This window comes from Mus pahari, chromosome 5 (genome assembly GCF_900095145.1).
Source record: "Mus pahari chromosome 5, PAHARI_EIJ_v1.1, whole genome shotgun sequence".
NCBI lineage: Eukaryota > Metazoa > Chordata > Mammalia > Rodentia > Muridae > Mus > Mus pahari.
Window position 1 is genome coordinate 31,151,330 of NC_034594.1, and position 6,000 is coordinate 31,157,329.

General features: G+C 42.9%; 1 long non-coding RNA gene across 1 annotated transcript in view; it reads right to left on the bottom strand.

The window, feature by feature from the left end:
* The window catches only part of LOC110321149, an 80,727-nt gene extending 75,305 nt beyond the window's left edge, over positions 1 to 5,422 (bottom strand). The window contains exon 1 of the long non-coding RNA XR_002380500.1: positions 5,032 to 5,422. This is a non-coding gene — a long non-coding RNA (uncharacterized LOC110321149). The remainder of the gene's footprint in view (positions 1 to 5,031) is intronic.
* Positions 5,423 to 6,000: the final 578 nt, after the last annotated feature.

Consider the following 6,000-nt stretch of genomic DNA (forward strand, 5'->3'; position numbering starts at 1 on the left):
AAATAACAAGCTGGATTGTAAAGAGACAGTTGTTATTGTACTTGTTTTTGGTTGGGCATAGAAATAAGCCATCAAGGAGCATGTATATTGTGCATAAACACAGATATACAGTTTTGCAAAGGAAAATTGTATTGTCATAGAAGTGTGACCGTAAAGTAACGAGATTAATTTCCTTGTCACACGTGTGGAAACCACTTACCATTCTGTGCATGGACATTTTCTGTAGTTGTGCCTCAAATACAGCAACATTCAAATAGCTAGCCTCGCAAATTTACCAGAGCCCTTTCTCAAGTCAACACCCAGCCAGGTTAGCTTTAGGATTCTCATGAATGCTCCCCAAACCTCGATGTCCGTGACTCTAATAGCCAGGTTTGGCAGACATGAAGTATGAGGGTACAAAACACAGAAACATCCCAACTGAGCGGGGCAGCAACCTACCCCTATGGGCTCTGTCAGTCCCTGGCCGGTTGAACTAAGAGCTCAGAAAGTTTCTGTCCCCTGTGCCTCTGACACCGGGAAGTCTGACATCCCTCACCAGGCAGTTTATTGATGTTATCTCTAGTCCCTACAGCCACTCACAAGTGTGCCCATTATTATCATCATTACCGAGTTACAGATGAGGAATAGACCCAGAAAGGTTAAACGACTCGCCTAAGGGCCCACAGGCACTAAGTGAGCACAGATTAGAACTTCTGTCTAATTACTAATCTTCTGTCTCATTACCAAGCCTGTGACTCAAAGACAAAGCCCTTCATGCCACAATTAACGCCGAAAATGTAAACAGGAGTGGCAGAGGATGCTTAAGAGCTTGTAGCTCACAATGAAGATCTAAGAATAAAGGCAAGGAATGCCATATCTAGTAACCAGAAGTCCAGTGGGCCTAAGTGTGTAGCACAGCCTCCCACAGCTCTGCCCAAGGGTGCCCAAAGAACTCTGATTTCATTTCACCCACTGAGACAAAACTTGCTTTCATTCTGGGTCTTCAAAGGTAGCAAACACTGTCAAACTGCCCAGTTGACATATAGGAAGTATTGTTAAGAAAATACCTAAATTATCAAAGGGAACTAAATTTTTTGTTTGTTCTGACAGAGTCCACTGGAGCCGTGTTCCCCTCTTCTTGTAAAGGTTCTCTTGGCTCTTGGTCTCTCACAACCTTGGTCCCTTTTCATAGATAGTTCTAGACAGTGGAAGCAGCATTCTCAGCTAGTAGACGTCAGCTGGGGTTCAGCCTGGTTGAGTTCAGTTTTGGAGGAAGGCGACCCCAAGGTCTTTGAAGTTATAAATGCTGAGATACCATGCCCAGTCAAGCTTTCAGGAAACACACCAAGTTAGCCTTATTGGCTTCCTTCCCAAACACCAAAAATAAAAGCAGAGAGAGAACGAAGGGGGAGGAGAAATTACCAGAATAACATCTGCGGTCGTTGTCAGTTCCGGTCAGAACCCTTGTCTCTGTGCGTCCTGTTCTGTGTGTCCTTGCCTCTGTGTGTACTACTTAGCTCCAGGTATATCTAAAGTCCGAGTTCACTAAGACTTCAAGTCTATGAAGTAGTGATCCATAAAATTAAGAAGGAGAACTGACAACACTGTTAGGCAAAGTTGTATGAAAATACAATAACGTCAAAGGCTTCTGGTGGGGGCGTGGCTATTTGTTAAAGTAAAATTATTCCAATCACAAGGGACTGTCTTACTTTGTTGCTTCTCATACTGAATCTTCGGTAACAACATCAACAGAAAGGAAATAAAGAGGGGGAGGGGCTTGCTATTAGTGCAGCTCAGAATCCCAGAGCTGGAATACGGACTTTTTCTCCCATGGCAAAGTGACTCTTGTTATAAATGACATCAGATTTCATGTGTCTGATGTTACAGGTCTTAATACAACGTAAAGAAAGCCAATCTGAATTCAAAATTCAAAAATAGTATATATTTTTGAATATATACTATTTTTTGAATATATACTATTTTGACTTGGCTCCTAAGCCTTATGAATTTAACCAAATAATCTCAGCTAGTTAGGGGAGGGAGTGGTGTCATACCCCCATAAGCTCAGCATTGAGGAGGCTGGAACAGTCTGGGATACATAACACAAATTGTCTAAAAGAGAAGTTATTTGGTTTATCTCTTCCACATAGGGCACAGTCTACCTGGGTTAGCGCATCAGAAACCATTTTGATAAGTGTGTCTCCTCAAGGCCTATCTTATTACGGGAACTCAACAGATCACCACCAAGTCTTAGAGAGTACCCTGGCCTCAGGTAACCAACCTGTACAGTGATGTTCTTGCATAAGTGATCTGCAAAGCTCTTCCAAATTTTAAAACTATGGATTTATAGAATAAAAGAAATGATTGCTCAATACATAAGCATAAAAATTATGGTATATCCATAGAAATGGATTAATCACCTCTCAGCAGTAGATATAAAAAAAGAATGAACCTTAGATACACACAACAGTGTGGATGAATCTATAAATATTTGTGCTGGGTGAAATAAACCAGACAAGAAAAAAAGGGGGGGAGCTTTCATTTACATAAAACCCTAGATGGAAGACCCTAGCAAAGATAAAGAGATTTTTCCCCTGGGACATTGTGAAACTTTCAGGGCGAGAGATGTGATTGAGCTGATAATTTCCCTGAGTAAATGCATACGTCAAACCTTATGACATTCTACACTTTAAGTATGTGACATTTACTATGCAATTCAGTCTCAACAAAGTTATTGAAAGGAAAGGAAGGAAACAGACAAGGAGCTGGGGGAGTTTGGAGATCTGCAAAGATAGCTGGATGGAAAATCTAACTGCAGAAGATGACTCAGAGGACAGGAAGGGGGTGGCGCTCCTGGACAGAGCAGAGGATGGTGCATAAACGCAGAAGGGTCTGCCGCCATCCTAACTGCTCCTCTTCAAAGGCCAGAGAAGCAATCTGGAAGCTATAAAAGCAAAGCCCAGGCTGTGGTCGGCACAAGCTGAACAACAGAAGGCCTTGATAGCTGCCCAGCCATCAGCTTTGGCTGCCAATAGCACCATAGATGTTGTTAGGCCTGTTCCAGAGCTGAGCAATGACTGGGCCTTCTCCACGCTAATCACATTCAGCCCAGGCTGTCATCAAGCTTTTAGACCTTAACACTCAGGGAAGACCGTGTTTGTTCAGTATTAGCTTGGCTAGCCAAAAGAAGTCTCAACACAGAGACATGTTGAAGATTAGCTTCAGATTCTTCTGGAAATTTTCCCACCTCTCCACTGTTACTGAGACCAATCAATATTGTAGTCTCCGTCTCTTTTCTTCTGTCCTCTCAACTGGCTCCCCCTACTCTTCTTCTACAAGTTGGGGGGCTGTAGGGAATTGCCACATTGTGATCTCTGCTTTCTTCAGGCTAAAGAACTTCACTAGAAGCACTGGCAGAAAGTTAAATTGGATAAAGATCAAAGTTGATAAAATTCCTAGTGAGCCCACAGTTGGTCCACTTTAAAGGTGACAGTCCCATTCACTTCTGATTAAAATGGAAATTGTCTATAAAGAACCTCCTTGGGACAAAGTTGAATGGTGGAACTAGATGAAGCAAGCCGTTCATTACCCTTAAGTGATAAATGAACAAAGTCATCATTCAGAGGAAGTAATGGGGTCCTGATGGTAACGTGGTAATTAAAAAGACACAACCTAAATTTAGCCTAGCAGCTCTGAAGATCCTCCAGGGCACTGAAATTAGAACATATTCCCCTCCACATACAAACTCTCCTCAGACTATCTCTCATCAGATTGGGGCCACTTTCCTGTGTAGACCCAGTTACCCCGGCATATCACAGAACAAATGTTGTGAATAGATTGTCCCCGTGGCCACCAGTTTGATCTTGCTGGCTTTAGATGTACTTCCCTCCGTCTAGGTCTCACTGCCGGATGCGGATGTCGGCTTCATCTGACTGGTCCCAGGAAGGCGTGCATTTGCACATCGCCCACCCCCCACTTCCCCACCTATTGCTGCCTTCCCATTTTCCAACTCCATAAAAGATCATCAGTTCAATAAAAATCTTATCTCTGCCACTTATTAAAGAACGCCACTGCTAATGACATAGAAGCCGGCGGCAGTATTAATTAGACTCTAGACCATCACCGTGGCTCTTGTTTCTCCTCTCATCCTTTCCTTGTCCATAGAACATGCAGCCTTGGTTACAGTAAAGACTTTCTTAGGGGGAAAAAAAAAGACAGTAGGAGACTCCAAATCCCAACAACTGGAGCTACCCCCTCTCTTATGAATCCTGATGAGTCCTGTAGTTGGATGGAAAGAATAATAATCTCAAAGATTTCGTAGACATATACAAGAGCTGGAGAGACAGCTCAGTGGTGAAGAACACACACTGCTCTTTCAGAGGACCGGGGTTCAGTTCCCACCACCCCAGCTGGGCAGCTCACAAACACTTATAACGCCAGCTCAAGGGGTTCTGACATTGCTGGCCTCTTGGCTACAGCATTCACATATGCACACCCAATGGAGATGAAAACACATCCGTATAGTTAAAAAGCATAAAGTAAATCTCAAAGAAATTTGGACGAGCTTTGCTCTAGCTCCTTACACATTAGTTGGGGGAAGGAGATGTTAGGGGTGGTAGAATTCTTCCTTAATATATGCGGGTGGATACACAGAACGATCATGTGCGCCCATGTTATAATAGACAACAGAGTTTATGCTTATGGTCTAAGTTAACCCTAAATAATCATAACAAGACAAGACACCCAAACCTCCGAACGCACACCCCATCTCTGCTTACTGAGGCTCTCAGTTGCTGCTACCCTTACAACTATTTTCCTTCTAACCCTCAGTACCAAGCTCCTGCAGGTATACTGAGAATTGAAAAGAAACATTTTTATTTTCTTAAATGAAAAAAAGAATCCTGGAAAATTAATAAAACAAAGTATTATAATTCTTAATCGTTGAGATTTCTCAAGCCCGGCAGTGTGTAATTAAATAGACATCAGCAAATAAACCGTAGGGTGAGGTTCGGGGCATGCATCAGATGGAGCAGAGTTAAGCAGGAGGCTCACCTGAGGAAGGAAACCTGGAGATGCTCAGCTGTGAAGTGCCCCCTAAGAGCTGGGCCATAATTACAAACTAAGATGCACGAAGGGTTCTTTCAAATCTTGGTGAAGAGCTCATTTCTGAAGCCACGCTGCCTGCATCCCTTTGCCGTGGCTGCCGCTGCCTCTGCAGAGCCCTAAATGAAACTAATTTTAGCTACATTTTCTTCAGCCTCTCACCTTTCCCAGGGAAGAATTTTCTTTAGAGAACCTACAAAGTTGAATGGATCAGTAATACAGACTTTCGAAGATAGGAAGCAAGAAAAAAAAATTTCTCAGTTGAGTCTCTCTCACAAACTAACTAAAGAGGCACTACTAAACACGAGCCATACGGTCAGAGTTGTGGCTCTCTGCTCTTGAAGTAGGAATGTGATGGTGGGAATATAGGTGCCGAAAAGTCAGGACTCCTACTAATGCTTAGTCGGAGGAATTACTTCCGGCCCCTTGTCCTAAATTAGCATAGAACTTATGGGAGCGCAGGCCTGATTCTCAAGACTCTCACACTACTAGAGAATGTCAGGAAAAGGTACTGCCCAGCTTTGTGTATAATGGTGTTTTTTGCTAAGGGACATCTCTTCATTTTCAGTAGTCTGTTGAGAGATTTAAACCTACCCCAGTGTTCAGTAGCAACAATTTTTTTTATTAACTTTCTTCATTTTTTTTATTGTTTTTAATCAGCTTAACATTAAATCCTTCTACATCGCTGAAGAAGAGGGACCTCTTGTTTGAGCCTCGAACAGAGAGAGGCTGGATCTGTCCCTGTAGTTTGGAATACAGAGGAAAGCTAAAGAGAACACTGCCTGCCCAGACAGATCCTGGTAGAGGTGTGGAGTGACTCTGCTGCCCCCTAGTGGATTTGTTCACCTGGAACACTCTAGGCAAATGCCACTGCTTTAAGATTGGTTACAACTACCAATATTTTGAGATCTTTTGAGT